The sequence below is a fragment of the Protopterus annectens genome, chromosome 4.part0 (genome assembly GCF_019279795.1).
Source record: "Protopterus annectens isolate FY-2018-M chromosome 4.part0, PAN1.0, whole genome shotgun sequence".
Lineage (NCBI taxonomy): Eukaryota > Metazoa > Chordata > Ceratodontiformes > Protopteridae > Protopterus > Protopterus annectens.
The window spans coordinates 1,445,558,000-1,445,577,251 of record NC_056733.1 but is presented as its reverse complement, the minus strand read 5'-3'; the positions used below and the strand labels follow the sequence as shown (position 1 = coordinate 1,445,577,251).

The 19,252-nt window shown below is 42.7% G+C and overlaps 1 long non-coding RNA gene across 1 annotated transcript in view; it reads right to left on the bottom strand.

The window, feature by feature from the left end:
• LOC122799904 overlaps positions 1-19,252 on the bottom strand; it is a 210,262-nt gene that overhangs the window by 171,099 nt on the left and 19,911 nt on the right. The window contains exon 2 of the long non-coding RNA XR_006364511.1: positions 18,481-18,600. This is a non-coding gene — a long non-coding RNA (uncharacterized LOC122799904). The remainder of the gene's footprint in view (positions 1-18,480; positions 18,601-19,252) is intronic.

Here is a 19,252-nt window from a genome sequence, read left to right as displayed (position 1 = left end):
CAGTAGTCAGGAAATCCTTCTATGTGGCGCACCTCATCACAAAAGGTTTCTCATCCAGGAAAAAAGAGGTCATTGTTTCCCTCTACTCGTCACTCATTAGACCCATTATAGAGTACAATGCCCCTTTTGGTATGTACCTCACAAGACATCTACAACAACTGGAAAGGCCACAGAAATACCTCACAAAGAGGATTACCGGCCTCAAAGAGATGCCCTATGCAGACCGTCTCAAAAAACTGCAGCTTTACTCCATTGCATATCGCCTACTCAGAGGCGATCTCTGCCTAACACACAAAGCTATGTCAAACCCAGAGCTTTTAGATATGCTCCACTTAAAGAAATCCCAATCCCTATGAGCTAGACGCTCTAGGGACTTAAACCTCATCACCACAATAAACAGAACATGCTGGAGGGATAGATTCCTGTCCCAGAGACTTCCCATACTCTGGAACAAACTACCTATCTACATCAAACAAAGCTCCTCATTAGCACTGGTCAAGAAAAATCTTGATGATTGGATGGGAGATAGGAAATTCACCCCAGAGATCACTTCTGTGGCTCTGCTTGACAGTGGCACAGGAAAATAATTTTCTTGGGTAGCAAAAGCCAGGGTACCTTTGGCTAGGCTTATATAGGCCCTAGGGCCAATAGCCTAGTACCTACCTATGAACCTATGAACCTATGAATATTCATTAGCATATATTTGCAGAAGAAATATTAGAAATTAACTACAAAAAAACTATAAATTTAAAAGGTGTACAAACTGAGCATGATAGAAGGAATAGGGAAGTGTCAGTTGAAGTTCTGTAATAAAAAAAAAAGGAAGTACTTGTGAGGATATAGAAAGCTAGTCATGGTTAGTACATGGGCAGAGCCAGTGGGTTTTGAGGTGAGATTTGAGTTGGGATTTAAAGCAGGGAGGAGAAGAGAGTGTGGTGAGATTGTCAGGAAGGGAGTTCCAGATTTTTCCTCATGTGTTTGGGAACAAAGAGTTTCCTGCCATGTTATAGGACTTACAAGTGGAAATAAGTTTATTAGAAGAGCATAGGCTTTTAAGATTGTAGTAAGGAGTAATAAGAGTAGTGAGTATGGGAGTATTAAAGGGTTTATACAGGATTTTATAGGCTATAGAGAGTTGGTGAAATAAAATTAGGTTTTGTAGCTCAAGCCATCCTAACTGGATTAAGTTTATGCAGTGGTGAGTTCTAAAAGTAGAGCCAGAGGCAAATCTAGCAATACTGTTGTAGGCAACAGCCATTTTGCTGAGGTTAGCTTTGGACAGATAGTGTAGATAGACAAGGCATAAAGGAGGGTGGAAATTAGGTGTGAGTGGGCAATGGATATTCTGGCAAGTGGAGTAAGGAATGGTTTAATTCTGTACAATGAGTCTAGCTTTCTGTTAACTAGTTTTATAGTGTTGTTAAGGTGAGTGTCAAAGCTTAGATTGTTGTCAATCTCCACTCCTAGGAGCCTGGTAGTTGGGTTGGGGGAAATATAGGTGCCATTACTTGACAAGACAGAGAAGTTGAGTGGAGAGGCTTTACGGGTGGGGGAGAAAAGTAATAATTTGGTTTTCTTGGGGTTTAAGATTAAGCATCGTTTTAGGAATCACATTTCTACAGTTTAGAATGTCTGTTGGGTGATAGAGTGAAGTTCGGAGGGGGAAGAGGCAGGAGGAGAATCATCTGCATATTGTATACAGGTTGCAAGAGGAATAGTAGTATGAAGATCATTTATGAAAATTGAAAACAGAAGAGGGCCAAGAATTGAGCCTTGGGGAACTCCATGGGAAATGGGTAGGTGGTTGGATAAGTTTTTCTGCCAAAAAACTGCCTGCTGTCTGTTATGAAGATAGGAGTGGAACCACTTTATCGCACTTGTGTCTAGTGCGAAAGATTTAAGTAAGTTTATTAGTATATTGTGATTGACCATATCGAAGGCTTAGGCTAGATCAATAAAGAGAGCAGAGGTAAGGATGCTATTATTCCTGTTTTTGTTGATGCAATCAGTGAAGGAAAGGAGGGCAGTTGTGGTGCTGTGGAATGGTCTAAAGCCATGTTGACAGTCAGCTAGTAGATTGTAATTTAAGAGGTGATTTAGAAGTTGTTTTTGGACTCATTTTTCCATGATTTTAGCTAGGGGGGAGTAAGGCTATGGGTCGGTAGTTTGAGAGTTCAGTTGAGTTACCACCTTTGTGCAGGGGAATAATATGTGATATTTTCCAGATTGAAGGAATGTAGCCTTCAGTGATTGTTCTGTTAATTAGGATGGAAATGGGATAGGCTAATGTTTTAGCTGCAATTTTTAGATATTTAGCTGGTAGCTGGTCAGCTGATGGAGAGGAGGATTTCAGATTGTGGAGCAGAGAGGATATTAGTGATGTGGGTACAGGTTGCAGTTGAAATAAGGGAATAGAAGTATTAGAGGAGGTGGACAGGGAGGGGATATCTGGGGAAAGTTGATTAGATAGACACTGGACAATTTCAGTAAAGAAGGTGTTGCAGGCATCAGCAGTTTGTTTTGGGTTGTTTAGGGAAGTGACTGAGGGGCATGGGGTGTCAGAGTGGCCAGGCTTTAAGAGTTTATTTATTCCTGCCCAGAACATTTGCGGATTATGTTGGTTAGCTTGTTGTAGATGGCAGTAGTGGTTTCTTTTATCTAGATGTATGGCTGTTTTTCTATGTATTTAGTCAGGAGTTTATTTTTCAGAATAATGTTATGCCTTGTGTCCTTTGATAGCCAAGGTGTGGGTTTTGAGCTAATTCTGACATGTTGAGGGAGCGTGTGAGTCTAGAATTGATAGGAACGTTGAGTTGAAGTATGAGAGAGCATCATGCAGTGGAAGGTGTTTAAGAGGGTACACCAGTTACAGGCTTTATGTTCAGCTTTGAAAGTTTCAGGGTTAAAGTTTTTATTAGTTTTGACCATTTTGGATTTAGTTGGGTTAGGGGTATCAGTTTTATGTCTGATTAAGGAAGTAAGCGCATGGTCACTTAAGTCATCAGGTAGTGTTCCTACTGTATAAGTTAGGTGGTGACGATTACTCAGAATCCAGTCTAATATGCTTTCTTTGTTATTAGGTTTGTTAGTTCTAGTGGGAGCTTGAATGGTTTGTATAAAACCATGGAGATTTAAGAGAATGGGAGGGTCTACTGAGGTGCAAATTATCCAGTTGATGTTGACATCACCCGGGACTATGGTTTCTTGTGGGAAATGAATGGAGAGTCAGCTGAGAATCTCTTCTAGGGTACTGATGTTATTTCCAGGGGGAAGGTATAAGCAGATTATGTAGATGGATTTATGGGTATTAAGCTGAAGTTTGGAGATAAGGATTTCGGCAGTACTTACAGAGGGAGGTTTGTCATGTAAGACAGTAATTTGCATCCCTGTTTTGTAAATAATTGCTATCCCACCACCCTTTTTAGCTTTACAGTCCAGTCTGTGGATGTTGTAGCCAGGGTGAATAATCTCACTGTCTTGGGTTGTTGGTTTAAGCCAAGTTTTAGAAAGGCAAAGGATGTCGAATGAGTGTATGTCTAGCAGAGCATGGAGCTGGGTAATTTTATTATTAATACTACGGATGTTAAGGTGAGCTATAGAGAGAGAGTTAGGGGGTTTAGAGAGTAGATTAGAACTGGAGGGTGGGAGACTGATGGGGTTAAAAGTGGTAGTGTTATTTGGGCCAGGCTTGGGATGAATGTCACCTGCTTGTAGGGAAAGAAGTAATATTTTTATTAGGAGTGAGGGTTTAGTGAAAATGTATGAGGATTTTTTGTGTACATGATTACTGTAGGCAACGTGGACCTTTCTATGAAATTTTGCAAGAAGGTAGCTGGGAGAAGAAATTATGTGAGAACAGGCTTGGAATGTGTTATGGGATGGTGAGCTAGTAATTTGAATGAAGGTGTGTGACGCCAGTAGGGTAAGTTGTTCATAAGAGGTGAGAAGGTAGGGTAAGAGAAGGAAAGGAAAAAGTGAGAATAGGAGGATGTGTTTAAAATTAGTTGAAGTAAGTAGGTAAGGCATAGTGACAGGACAAGTGTATGAAAGTAAATTGGGAATAAGAGATGGAAGTGAAGACAGGAAGAGAGGAGAGGTAAGAGTGTCAATTGAAAGGATGCAGGTGGGTGGTTATTGGTAGAGCTGGATGAGAGGGGTAAAGTGTGACTGGTGTGAGAAGGAGGGGGTGTGGTAAAGGAGTATAAGTTTAGGAGTTGTAGGGGTGGTTGGAATTTGGGGGTAGGGTAGGGGAGTGGAGTGAGCCCTCAGGGCGAATGGAGCGGGTTCAGACAAAGTGGAGGAAGGCAGTCCAAAGACAATCAGTAAAAGGCATGTGAGGTGAGTAAGAGTGGGTGAAAAGAGTGAGAAAGGGGCTAAGCTTAAGATCTTAATAGAGAAAAGAAATACATTTTTCAGTATGGGACAAGAGGAAAGGATTGGAAGTATTAGGTATAGCAGTGAGTAATTTAGTTAAGTTTAATGTAGTGGGTAGAGAAATTAAGGTAGAATAACTTTGCAAGTTAGAGTGACATCTAGTGGACTAAAGGTTAATTACAGAAGAAGGTAGTTAGCAGGTAATAGCATGAGCGGGAGAGAAAAAGGAAAATTATTACTCAGGCTAGGAAAGGAGTGAGGAGGACAGGCCAGAAGAGGAGAAAGCAGCAACTAATGTGAGGCAAGGGGAGGGTGCGTCTGCTATGAGTCCTTACTAAATAGCGTCACAGAAGGTCAGAGGCAAAAAAAAAAATTCTCGTTTATACAAAAATGTAAAAGAGTAAAATTAGCTAGATGAAGGAACACATACTTTCTAGCTTCCTTAAATACAGGGTTCGAGTAGTGAGACCAAAACTTTGAGGTAGCAGGGAATGAGGCAGTAGAAGGTCCTTTAAATGGGTTATTGCTTGCCAGGTAAAATCCCATCCGTCCAGGGAGTAGGGTCAAGTTAAAGAGTAGCACAGGATCGCTACGGTTAGGAACACATAGCAGCCAGGGGTAAACTAGGATAAAGATCATTGTAAATATGAATATAATCCACAGGCTTGTCCTCTTAAATGTAAGAAAACTCTGTTAAATGTTGAACTTCAAAAATGTAACCACAGTGCACTCTGCTGGAAGAAAACTGATAAGTCAAGATTGTAGGACTGTCAAGCATTGTATGACTGTTTGATCTCAAAGCTCGCAGACATAATGTCTGGACTGAGAAATTCCTTGTATTGTTTTGAGAACAGAATTAATTGCTAGATTTTACATATATAATGCCTTTATTGCTGTATCTTCCTGGCCAAGATCACAGAAATGTTAAAACTCTGAGTTTCTGTTAGTCTGGAAACCAGAGAAGCATGATGTAATCTAAAATGATTCAGCAGTAATGTATTATTTTTAAGACTTTCTCGGAGAGAGAAAAAAATCAGAGCATTTTGGATTTTGTCTGAAGAACATCACTCACCAGTACTGTGCATTTGCTCTATATGTAAGTTTATTTAGAACTGTGATTGATCTTAGATTTAGATAAGAATTTAGTCAGATTTAGTCTAGCTGTTTTCTATATTTATGTCAGACTATCTACAGTATTATTTTAATTTTTTCCTGTGATTTATGAACTATTGATTAGCACTGTGGTGAAGTGAGAAGATTTGTCTTGCATTTTTATTATTTATTATTAAATATTTTTAAACCTTTCAACTGTGGCTGTTTTGTGCAGGGATAATTTAAGCTTTAGAGTACATTGCATGTATATAGTGATACTGTACAAAGCCACTCCAAATAAGCCTTACTGTTCATCACACTTACTAATTGGATAATAATATTGCACAATAATAATTGGACACCCTTTGGTAAGGGGCTTTTTAGTAACTGTTAGGAGTAGTTGGTGGCAGTGATTACTACCTTATAGCCTGGCAAGAGGGGGCATAGCTGGAGAACCTGTGCCAGCCTTCCCTAGGAGTGTCTGTGTTTGTGTATATAAACCAAATCTCAAAGTGTGTGTGTGTGTGTGTGTGTGTGTGTGTGTGTGTGTGTGTGTGTGTGTGTTTGTGTGTGCGTGCGCGTGTCGGCTACTTGGGCAGGGACATGAAGCACTGGTTGGACAGATATGGCACTGGAGGGTTTGGCTTGACTACTCTGCTGAGATTTGTACCCTATAGCTGTGCCTGTGGGGAGTCTTACTGGGGATCTGAAGAGAAAGGGAGAAACCAGACCCATACTGACTGTGATCTTTGTGTGCTCTTAAGGGAAATTGTATTTTACTGTGTGTGTATTTGTTATCCTTCCTAATGTGGACACCTCTCACTGGTGTTAGTGGCGAGGATTGATTACTGGGCCAGTGCACGGGCATCACATATTAATTGGTTGGCAGTGATGGGATATCCACACCACATATTAATTGATTGGCAATTGGCTTGTAGGGGTGTGGATAGTGAATTCCTGTAGCTTGTGTACAGTGATCACTGAAGGTGTTTTTGTACTCTAAATCAGCCATGCAGTGAATATTCAGAGTTCAAATCACAATTGTTTTATTTTTTTTTTTTGTTAGCTTAGTCAGCCAGGGAGAGCAGGCAAGCATGGCAGCAAAGGAGTATGGCAAGCTGACGAGGAGCCAGTTGGCTGAGATAGCCAGGCTAAGGGAATGGTGCATGGAAACCTGACTAAGGCAGACATGATTGCAGCTTTGGTCACAGCTGCATCAGAAAACAGCAATCAGGAGGGTGATCAGACTGGCCGTGGAGATGTACAACACTCAGAGAATGGACATCTCAGCCTTTCTGCAGGGCTCTTAAAAACCCATCTGGAGCTAAAGAGACTTGAGTTGGAGGCCAGGCATTTGGAAACAGAAACAGCAGAGAGACTGAGAAATCTACAGGCTTCAAAGAATGAGAAACTGCTACACCTGGAAGCTGAGGAAAAGGAGAGGCAGAGGCAGCACGAAAAGGAGATGCTGACTCATCACCAGAGTTATGGAGGTAATGGGGAAGGGAGTAATTGGACCCCCAGAAGCACAAAAGGTCAGTCATTTTTTTCTACAGTTTACAGAGGGAATAATTTTGATAATTTCATTCATATGTTTGAAAGGGTATGTACAAAGTATGATGTTGATCAAAGGCTCTAGGTACAGTTCCTGACTCCCTTACTCCATGGAAAGTACATTTACAGCTTTACCAAACTGTCAGACAATGATTTCTTAATTTATACTGCTGTTAAAAATTGTCTGTTAGAAGTTTTTAAGCTAACACCTGAAACTTATAGGAAAAAAGTATTGTGAGCATAGACACAAGGCAAAAGAAAGTGTGAGTGAATATGTTGATGAACTGAGCACTTATTTTCATAGGTGAGTGAGTGGATGTCAGGTCACCACTTAAGGGCTGGCAGACCTTTTGGTGAGGTAACAAGCCCTTAGCACTTTGCCTGAGGACATGATTGATCTGGTTAGCTGATAGACAATGTGCTACTTCAGATGAATTGGGGAAGAAGGGAGACCTATACCTAACAAGCAGGGCATCCCTGCACAGGAAAGGGGACCCCCTATACTGATTATGGGTCTAAAGGAACACATGGTGAGCAGCCCAGACTGCCCCAACAGAATCTGCCAGTAGCAGGGGAAGCCACTAGTCCAGGTACACATCCAGGAGCTAGGGTTAAATGTTTTGGATGCAACCAGTGGGGCCATGTGTCATATAGATGTCCATGGAGGCAAGGTGGGGAACAAATGGTGAGAGAGCCAGTAAGTGGGAAAGACAACATGCCAACAGTAGGTTATCATGAGAAAACAAGGGTACCAAACTACCAAAAGAGGTTATATCATATCATAGTGAATGGCAAAGAGGCCATTGCTAAGAGAGACACAGCCTCTGACATAACCATTGTGAAGTCTGCAATGGTTAGAGAGGAGTACTACTTGCCTGGGCAGTCTATTCCAGTCAGAGCTTTAGGACGACCCCATTCCAAATACCTTTGGCTAGGGTTCAGCTTGACTGGGAGGATAGAAAAGGAAGCCAGCAAGTAGGTATGTTTGAGGATATCCCTGCAGATGTTCTGATAATGATTTTGATAAGACAGTACCATGTGTTTGTGCAGTTACATGCAATCAGGCTTGGAGACAAGCATGTGGATCTGGTAGCCTGGGGGAGACCCAGACAGATTGCACAATTGTAGCCAGGACTGGTGAGGTGGTTACTTCAGGGACGGATCTACTCTGTAGCAGTGAGGCTGAAGGAGAGCCACAGCTGCTTGTGGGTACTGATGTTCCCTTGGACAGGGTGACTGCAAAGGGAGAGGTGAGTAATAGTACCCAGGCTGACAGTGAGGCACCGCTGTCAGAGGATGCCAGACTTCCTGTGGAAGGGGATCTGGGAAAGGTTACAAAGAGAGTTGAAACAGGCTCAGCTCTTAAGACTCGACATTGCAAGGCCTGAGGCAGGTAGCTATTGAGGCACCTGATTCTCATGGGAAGGGTAAATCTGTATACTGGGACAAATGATTACTGTATAGAGAAAGTGGGTCCCTGAGAGAGGGCTAGAAGGTGAGAGGATACAGCAGTTGGTACTGCCTAGAGCCTACCATCTGGTGCTTCTAGCCAAAGTCCATGATATTCCCATTGCAGGTCATATGTGCATAAAATGTAGATGGAGACATATTTTGCAGAACTTCTATTGGTCTGGAATTTTCAGAGATGTAACAGGGTAGTGCAGGACCCGTGAGCAGTGCCAAAAGGTAGGAAAGGCAGGAGACAAGATGAGAGCTCCTTTGATGCCATTGCCTGTGATTCAGGAGCCATTTCAGAGGGTAGCTATGGATATTGTGGGGTCTCAGAGTACTCCAAGTTCCACAAGGAAAATGTATATCCTAGTGGTAGTATATTATGCTACAAGATACCCTGAGCCAGAGGATTTGTCCTCCATTGAGGCAGAAAAGGTGGCAAATGCTTTGTTAGAGATTTTCAGCAGGGTGAGTTTGCCAAAATAAATACTGACTGACAGGAGTGCCAATTTCATGTCAGACCTGCTAGCTTGTCTGTGGAAGTACTGTAGGGTGAATCACCTGAAGACCACCCCCTACCATCCCCAGACTAATGGTCTTATTGAGAGGTTAAACTCTATACTCAAGTCTGTGCTACGAGCATTTGCAGACAAGTTTAAGAGGGAGCTGGGCAAATATTTGCCTTATCTGTTGTTTGCTAACAGAGAGGTTCCCTAGGAATCCATGGGGTTTTCACCCTTTGAGTTGCTGTATGGGCATAGTTGAGGGGACATCTAGATTTAATTCAAGATGAGTGGGAAGGTGAGTGTGAATTTCACAAGGAGTCTGTTGTGGCACAAGTCCTAAACCTCAGGACAAGGCTCAGGGAACTCATGGGCTTGGCCCAGGAGAACCTGGTGGAAGCCCAACAGCAGAAAAAGGTCTGGTATGACAGGAATGCATGAGTTAGAGAGTATGCTGTAGGGAAGCAAGCAATGGTTCTCATTCCTGTCAGACACAACAAGCTGCAAGCAACCAGGGAGGGACCCTACAAGGTGTTAAGGAAGGTAAGTGATTTTAACTACATGGCAGAACTGCTAGGCAGGAGGTAGGGGCACAAATTGTACCATGTTAACATGATGAAACCTTACCATGATAAGGAGGCAGGAGGGGACATAGCTGTATAACCTATGCCAGCCTTCCCCAGGAGTGTCTGTATATGTGCATATAAACCAAATCTCAAAGTGTGTGTGTGTCAGCTACTTGGGCAGGGACACGAAGCACTGGTTGGACAGAGATGGCACTGGAGATTTTGGTTTGACTACTCGGCTGAGATCTGTACCCTATAGCTGTGCCAGTGGGGATCTGAAGAGAAAGGGAGAAACCAGCTCCAGACTGACTGTGATCTCTGTGTGCTCTTATGGGAGAGTGTACTTTACTGTGTGTGTATTTGTTATCTTTCCCAATGTGGATAACCCTCACTGGTGTTAGTGGTGAGGACTGAGGCTCCTTGATTACTGGGCCAGTGCATGGGCATCACACTTATCCCCTAAGCAAGTTGTATCCGAGTCATCACTCCTAAAACCCCATCACACAACTACTGAAATTCACCAATTACCAAAACAGCTGAAAACAAACCACTGATCCCCTCTTATGGTAAGGTACCAGCCATAACCTCATAAACCTTGCATAACAACTGCACATGAACTAAATTATCCTTATCTCACTTCCAATGAAAGCCTCACAATGAATCCAAGGGCATTCCCAGCCAACTGGACAACCAAACGCCAAGCCCATTGCCACTGAAAACCACGCAGAGGCAATAGCATACCATCGTGCCACATTGTAACCTCATTTGACAGCCAATGAATGTAATAACCAAATAAATGTCCTCAACGGTAATGCAATAACAATCTTAACATCACACCAACTATCCATTATAACAAAATGTTTTAAAATGGCCATCCTGGCATTTAACAGCCCAAGCCAGAAGCTCTGCCAGTTCTATATTGACAATTAAAAATGGGGTCTATATCATATGAGCGAATCACACAAATTGCAAACACTCATAATATCTCACATACCGGACCTCAAACTTCCTATTGTGGGGGCTGTGCCCCCCACACCCCCTGCTAAATATATATTCCAAGTCCGAGATCACACTACAGTGAGGAAAGTGCAAATATTCCATTCTTCACTGTACCGCAATCTCAGAAAAAGCACTTCGAAGTCCGGTACATTCGATATTATGAGCATTCACAATTTGTGTGATTCGCTCATATGATATAGACCCTTAAAAATGAACCATAATACACAACGACCCAAATTAACCTAACTCAGCTTAACACATAAACCAAATACTCAATATCCCCTCAACCCTTCTTTTGTCTCTCACACAAGCCACCAACCCAACCCCAAGTTATAAACTCTGTCACATACATAAAATAGGCAATAGACCATGACTGAGTAAAAAAAACAAACCCATGATCCATCACAAAAGTTAACCCACTGCCACTTAAAACCATGCACAGGCAATAGCCAACTATCTGTAACAGTGGCCCTACATAATAACAGCCAAGAGCCATTCTACCATCCCTACCACTATCCAGTACTGACTCAGGGTAACTACCATCCACCACAACCAACACTTCGCCCACTGCCACTTGAAGCCATGCCAAGTCTTCTGCATACCCTCATGTCAGATTGCATCCCCATTTATCTCCCAAAGAAAGTAATTTTTTTTCTTTTCTGTCCAATGAATGTAATACTCCTTCTAAATCTCTTTTTAAATTCCATTTAATAAAATGTTGCCATCACACCAACTACCCATTATGAACAATAAAACACTTGACTCACCTTCATGGCTGGTAGCAGTATAACTCCAAATACACCACCAAAAAGAAACCAAACCAGGCAAAACTAACCAAACACATTATACCAACAAACTAGAGAATACCCAATGCCACTAGGTCACATGACATACCATTACCTTCCAAAATGTAGTGAATCAATCTAACCCAGTCTCTCCTGAAACTGCAGTAACTCAAAGTGAAATCCTGCTATCAAAACCCCTCATCTAGCTCACAAGCCTAACTTACACAATGCAACCTGCTAATCCCCTACCCCTAACATCTGAAACACTATCCGACCCATTCCAAAGAAGACCTCCGCTACCCATAAAACAGTATAAAATTCAACCATGATGTTCCCCGCACAAGATCAAAACAAAACAAGACATTACCTTGTGAATGCCAGGGATGGAAAAAAAAACAAACAAACTCCATATTCAGCTGCACTGCTGGCAACCAGTGACCTCCTTTCATACCACTCCATCAGCCGAAACCCTCCTCAGCTTCTTCTCTCACCTGTCGAGCCCACATTTCTTCAGTCCCCCCAACTAATACCAAGTCTGCATGTCCCCATATGCACTCAGAGTGATCTGTAAAAGAAAAGACTAAGTTCTTCACACATGCATAATCCAATTTCTTAAGGACCACTATGCACCACCCAGGGCATATCTCATAGGTTCATAGGTTCATAGGTTCATAGGTTCATACTAGGCTATCTGCCCAAGGGCATTTATAAGCCTAGCCCATAGTTATGTGGCTTTCGCCACCCCTTTAGTTTGAATAAAAACTATGCCTATCATTTTTCTGTGCCTCTGTCAAGCAGTGACACTGAAGTAATCCCTGGGGTATATCTGCGATCTCCCATCCATTGGTCAAGATTCCTCTTGAACAAGGCCAGCGAGGTGCTCTGCCTCACATGTACCGGGATTTTGTTCCACAGCATAGGGAGTCTCTGGGTGATGAATCTGTCCCTCCAGCACGTTCTATTTATAACCGTGTCAAGGTTTAAGTCTTCCGCCCTTGTGGTTCTGAGGGATCTAGATTTTTTGAGGTGAAGCATATTCATCAAATCTGGGTTTGACATGGCCTTATATGTCAGGCACAGGTCACCTCTGAGCAAGCGGTATGAGACTGAATAAAGCTGGAGTTCTTTCAGTCGGGCAGCATAAGATATATTTTTGAGACCCTTTATCCTTTTGGTGAGGAACTTTTGGGGCCTTTCAAGCTGCATCAGGTGTCTGGTCAGATACATTCCGAACGGGGCATTGTACTCAATCATAGGTCTAATGAGTGATGAGTACAGGGGGACGATGACCTCCCTTGATCTAGATGTGAATCCCTTCATGATCAGGTGGGCGATATAGAAGGTTTTCCTAACTACTTTAGCAACATGAGTGTCAAACGAAGACTACTGTCAACTTGGGTCCCCAGATCCCTGATGACTTTTTCTGTGCTCAGTGGATTGTCACCTATATGGTAGCTAGGGGTAACCTTGTTTTTCCCGAAGGGTATGACTATACATTTTTTGGCGTTTAACTTCAGGCCATGGCTCTGGCACCAGTTATCCGTTTCTGTGAGGCCCTTCTGGAGAATATCTGTGTCAGATGTGTTTTCGACTATGGCCCAGTTTGCAGTCATCTGCAAACTTTGTCAGCCATAACCCTCCTGTGTTTGCTTGTACTTCAGAAAAGTAGATGCCGAACAAGAGTGGACCCAGGACTGAGCCCTGTGGGACACCACTTGTGACAGGCTTTGAGTCTGACATGGCTCCAGCAACTCTGACCCTGTGGGTTCTGTCGCTTAGCCAGTTTGCAACCCATCTTGTGATGTATGGGTTTACATTCAAGCTGATGAGTTTTTCGATGATACCTGAGTGGGGTATTGTGTCGAAGGTCTTTGCCAGGTCGAGGTAGGCTGTATGGACTGCCTTACCCTCATCAATGGCCTTGGTGACTGTCTCGAAAAAGTCAACCAAGTTTAAGAGGCAGGATCTGCCTTTGACAAAGCCAAACTGGGTTGGATCCAAAGTCTGCAAGTTCCCTATGTCTTTATTTATGAGTTCCATTATGATCCTCTCCATGGCTTTGCAGATAAGGCTTGTCAAGCTAATGGGGCGGTAATTTCCAGGGTCTGTGGAGGCACCGCCCTTATGAAGTGGGACCACAGTCGCCGTGCGCCACTCCTTGGGTATGTATCCTGAGGTGAGGCTAAGATTAAACAGCTGTCCTAACTGTGGGTTTAATTCCTCGTTGAGTTCATGAAGCACACAGCCGGGGACACCATCCGGTCCCATGGATGCTGTGTTTTTGCCTTAGTGAGGGCAGTTCTCACCTGGGCGTTGGAGATGTTTGGGGCTACAATCCTCTGGAATAGATATCTCTCCTTTTGGGGAGGGGAGAAGTTTGCACTGAACCTGTCAGCCAGTATGTTAGCAATGTGTGTAGGTTCAGTAATTTTCACATCATTTTGAACTAATTCTGAGCATATCTGGGAGTTTCCTCCTAGGTTTCTAACATAGCTAAAGAAGGCCTTATGATTGTCTTTAGAGTCCTTGGCGATTTTTCTCTCAAAATTAGCCTTGGATGATTTTATGAGAGCTCTTAGTTTTTTACTTATAATGATCAAAGGTGTCTTACCTTTCAAGGATTTTGCTCTATCTTGTAGTAGCTTCCTCCTTTGTTGTAGAGCTTGTTTATGGCTGGGGTCCACCAGACTGGACGCTTGCCTTTGGTACAGAGAGTCTTAGTTTTGTTTGGGATTGCCTGATCCATGCAGTCCTGTAGGTGCTGGTAGAAGGCATTTGTAAGTGATTCAGCGGTTTGAGTAATGTTTACCACTGGCTCAGGGGCCTTAAAGGAGACCACACTAGTTTTTAGAAGTGTGAAATCGGCTTTTGAGAAGTTTTTCACTGTGGTCTTTTTTTGTTTCAGGTGGGGGCGGGATGAGGACCTCCAGCGAGATTAGTTTATGATCTGATCTCACCAGTGAGGGGTATACTTCCGGTGTTGAACATTTTGATCCCATGTTCGTGATGATGAGATCAAGTATGTTTTCACCTCTTGTGGGGATGGTGACTAGTTGTTCCATGGCATTTGAGTTTATGAACTCCAGGAATCTTTGGGTTAGAGTGTTCGGGCTTGAGTAGTGTTCCCAGTCTATATTAGGGTAGTTGAAGTCACCTAGTATGATGGTGTTTGGAGATACATTTATCCCCTCCAATGTTTTCAGGTAGGCCATGTGAGGTTCCTGAGTTTGAGAGGGTGGCCTGTAACATGCTACAAATTGCAGAGCAGTCTTGCCTATGGTTAATTGCACCTGGATGGTCTCCGATGCATCGTGCGTTGCCACCAACCTTGAGGTGTGGGTGTCCTTTATGAATATGGACACCCCCCCTCCTTTCTTGGTGTTGTCCGGATTTTGGGGCCGGAACGCATGATATGAGGTGAAACCTGTTAGTGCTGGGGTGCTCTCAGGAGCCTTGAACCAGGTTTCTGTCACAGCACAGACATCGATGTTCTCCATATTGAGAAGGGCCTCGAGTGCGTGCATCTTGAGATTGAGACTTCTGGCATTGAGCAGCATTACCCTTAGTTTTTTCCTTTTGGTGTTCTAGGGTGGTAGGTTTAGAATTTGAGCCTTGCCTAAAAGGCACTATGGGGTGGCAAGAGCCTTTGCCAATATCCGGAAGCCCAGGGTGACAGGTGCAAGCCGTCCCTTGCGAAGCAGCGTGGCTTGTCCAGCATGTCATCCCAGGCAGACAGACATTGGATCCCTTTGAATGACACCAGAATTTAAGCCAATTATTAAAGCTGATCATCTTATCACTGTATTGTGGCATCATTCTAGGTGAAGGTAGGATACTGCTCAAGGTCAGGGTCATACCTGCCTGGGCTACATAATCAGAGAGCTCCTCAACGTCCCTTTTCATGTAGTCCAAGGAGGTACGTCTCAGGTCGTTGACACCAGCGTGGACAATGACTGAGTCGTACTTGTACCTGCTGTTGAGAGACCTGAGTGCTTGCGTTATGTGGCGGATTCTAGCACCCGACAGGCAGCTTACTGTGACCTTCTCCTTACTCAGTCTGGTGAGCGGGACGTCAGTGTGCCTGACTATGGAATCACCAATGACAAGTGTGTCTGGCATTTTGTTTGGCCTTAAGGGCTGTGACTGTTTGACACTCTGACTGTGTGGTCTATGTGTTGCATGTGTTGGGTCATGAGGTGGTAGTTGTTTGGGTGTCTGCTTTGGTGGCCTCTGCTGTTTTGGTAAATTTTTGACCAGAGCCTCCGAGTATGTCTTTGTGTGAGTATGTGTATGATTTGAAGTTGTGATGGTACCATGTGTGACTGGGTATGTATTGTGTGTGGTTTCCTTCTCCTCCTGTCTGGTCTTGCCAGTTCTATGTTGAGAGAGCTCAGCCTCCAGTTTGGCCGTATAGTTGCATCTCTCGCATGTATTTGTGTTTTGTGGGAGAAGGAGAGGATTGTCTGTGTACATGAGGCAATTGTAACATTGCCTCAATATTCCCAGGTTCACCAGTTGAGCTGGAGAGGACACTAGCAACTTATCCCTCGACATACTAGAAGTAGTAGATAAAGAACTTTCAAAGGACTCCGGGGGAAGTGGGTTTTGGGCTGGTGGGGTACTATCTATAATAAGAGTGCTTTATCAAGGTGCAAGTACTGTAGGAGTAAGTGCTAGGCTTTACAGATAGAGAATAGTCTACTTGGGAATCAAGTAGAGATGAACTTTTCAGTTATAGGATATGCTGGTTAGATCAGCAGTACAGTTTAGCGTGTTTTATAGCAGGGGGCTGAAGGGAGCTAGGAATTGGCCCAAAACGACCAATGGACTACTAGTTTCTGGCTGAAACTTCACCAAATCGGACAAAAGGCGCTCAGTGCTTCCCACTCCCACTGGTAAGCAAAGAAACTTCCCTCCTTCCTAATAAGGCAATGGATCAGTAACAGGAACTAAAAACAAAGCCCAGGGATCAGCAACTCTGAAACTGGACTACTCTAGTTCAGTAAAGTGGGAAAACAAGAGCTTTTTGTTTTATTACAGAGATAAGGAAAAAACAGACAGTAAATGCTATAAATGCTGTAAATCGGCTAGCGCACTTTAGTGTGTAGCCTACAGAAACAATTTGCAACAATTAGTAACTTAAAGTGCAATAAACAGTGTAAAATGCAGAAATCACTTAAAGTAGCAGTAAAACAGGCGAAATGCAGTCGCTAGCTTAATAACAGTGGGAAAGCCACAAAAATACTTATATCTGGTAGAAAGTCACTCTTTTAGCTCTCTGCTGCTTGGATCACTCTGCAGGCCACCACGAGGATCTGTGCAGAGTTGGTACAAGCTGGAAAACACGTGTTTAGCGTGTTTTATAGCAGGGGCGAAAGGAGCTAGGAATTGGCCCAAACGACCAATAGACTACTAGTTTCTGGCTGAAACTTCACCAATTCGGACAAAAAGGCTGCTCAGTGCTTCCCACTCCCACTGGTAAGCAAAGAAACTTCCCTCCTTCCTAATAAGGCAATGGATCAGTAACAGGAACTAAAAACAAAGCCCAGGGATCAGCAACTCTGAAACTGGACTACTCTAGTTCAGTAAGGTGGGAAAACAAGAGATTTTTTTTTTTTTTTTTACAGAGACAAGGAAAAAAAACAGACAGTAAATGCTATAAATGCTTTTAAGTGGCAAGCACACTTGAGTGTGTTAGCCTACAGGTAAAATTAAGCAACAAATAACTTTTTAAGAGTGCAAAACAGTTAATCAACACAAAAACAGTTTAAAATAGAATGCAGAGCTGTATAAACAGGCTAAGATGCAGTCGCTAAGCAGTAAATATTCAAAAAGCCAGAAAAAAATACTTAAATCAGTTATAGCAAATACAGTTATAACAAATGCTCTGAAATATACTGTATATTTCCAATATGTTTGAGAAGGACAGTCAGAACACAAGAAGGTTCAGGCGAAGAAGAAAAAAAGTTTTGTTTTACTTTTTGAAAAGGTAAAAAGGAGGAACAGAAGGCCTTATCAAATGTTCTCTCTGTATTAAGAAGAATGAGCTAATGACACTAGACTGGGAGGTGTGTCACAGTAGGGGCGGGCAACTGCAAAGCCACCAAGTATAAGAGCAAGACACCAACAGGGAGGGAGGGTGGGACAAAATAGCCTAAGACAACAAGCTATGACAGTTTTTAAACAGAAAAAGATTTCTGAAGATTCTGAATAGACAAAGTGCTTTATATATATTAAATTATAAAAACAGTAATCTGTTAAAATAATCAAAGAAATGCAGACCCTACTAGATGCAAAACACCCCTGACAATTAAGATGCCATAACAAAGATACCCACACTTCCGATTACTACCCATTACTTCCCACCTCACATAGTAACAGTACAACAGATCCCCATGCAAAGTAAGACAAAACTTGCATTAACAAGTCTTATCCTAAAATAAAATTATCACTCTTCTACCAACAAAGGAGCTTTAAACAAAATTAATAATTAGACAAAGAAAATTAAAACCATCTACAATCCTGCTATACAGCCTATTACAAAAAACAGAGATACAAATTCCCCTTATGGCTCCACCTATGTGCCCTTTGGACAAGGACAACATTCACCCATGTCTGACTTAAAAGCAACATGTAATGCACTCTAGATTGTGGAATCTCACTTACCTGAACATGGCTAGGTCATGAAAAACCTTAGAACCAGTAGCCTAGAAATCACGCCAAGTACAGAGTAAAGTATACATTACCATGTTGTTTATCACACCTCAACCTAGCCTCCCCCCCCCGACAGCATACCCCATCTTCCAAACAAAATTGCGCAATAACCATAACTGAAACATCGATAGATAAGCGACTTAAGAGCCCTAAAACCATTAACCTAGTAACTTCCTATGCCTATGACAGCTGCGTGTCCACTCTACCTGCAAGAACCCCAGACCCCTCCTAAAATTCCCCAACCCATACACCCTCTTAACTTGCCGACCTATTACCCAAACCGCACCAAATACAAGATACCTTAAAGAACCACGCAGACCCCTCATAGTAACATCAGATTCCCTGTGACCTCATTGTGCACCACTCCAACAACCAGAACATCCAGCTCATCAGAATCAGTTACATCCAATAATGTCCAGCAGGCCAGCGACTGTTACTTACCTCCACTTGATCACCTTTGTGCACCATTCTATCAATGGAGACAGCCACCAGCACCTGAACTTCCACTTCTGACCCACTTCCTTCAGGTCACCAACTGATGTCCACTCTGCTCTTCCCCACCTGCAAAGAAAACAAATTAAGCACCTGTCTGTCACAAAAATTGCAAAATTTCTAAGTATCAATCTCAAACCACACAATTACGGAACTACTAGTCAGATGCTCAGCCCCAAAAGAACACAACGATTCAAATCTCCAAGCAGATTTGGTCAGACAAGCTGCAACCCAAGTGCCCTTCAAATCCCTCATATCCTATAAATAGGGTTAGGCACAATAGAAATTAAGATGGGAATCAACCCCCCTACCCTGTGTGTACATGGAAAATCAAAAACTATGCCCACCCCTTACCACCTGCATTAACTAGTTGTCTGATCTGGGAACTATATTCAGATATAACTTACATTTTCACCTCCATTGATATTCTTGGTATATTTCCATTGTACTCTTTCCAGTTTAATTATGCTTGTTTTCTTATGGGTTTCCATACTTAAGTTTGGGTCTAATGTAACTAACAAACAATGACGTCATTATATTTGATTTCCTAGACTTTATAAATCTTTTTATACAACCTATAGCTCTATAACCATTAAAAAAAATTTATAGCTGACTCTACCCATATACCCAGATCCTTAAATGAGTCAATGATTTAATTACAGTGTACTGTATTAATTATTCACCTTTCAGTTCATGCCTACCAAATCTCCTAGGTTTACAT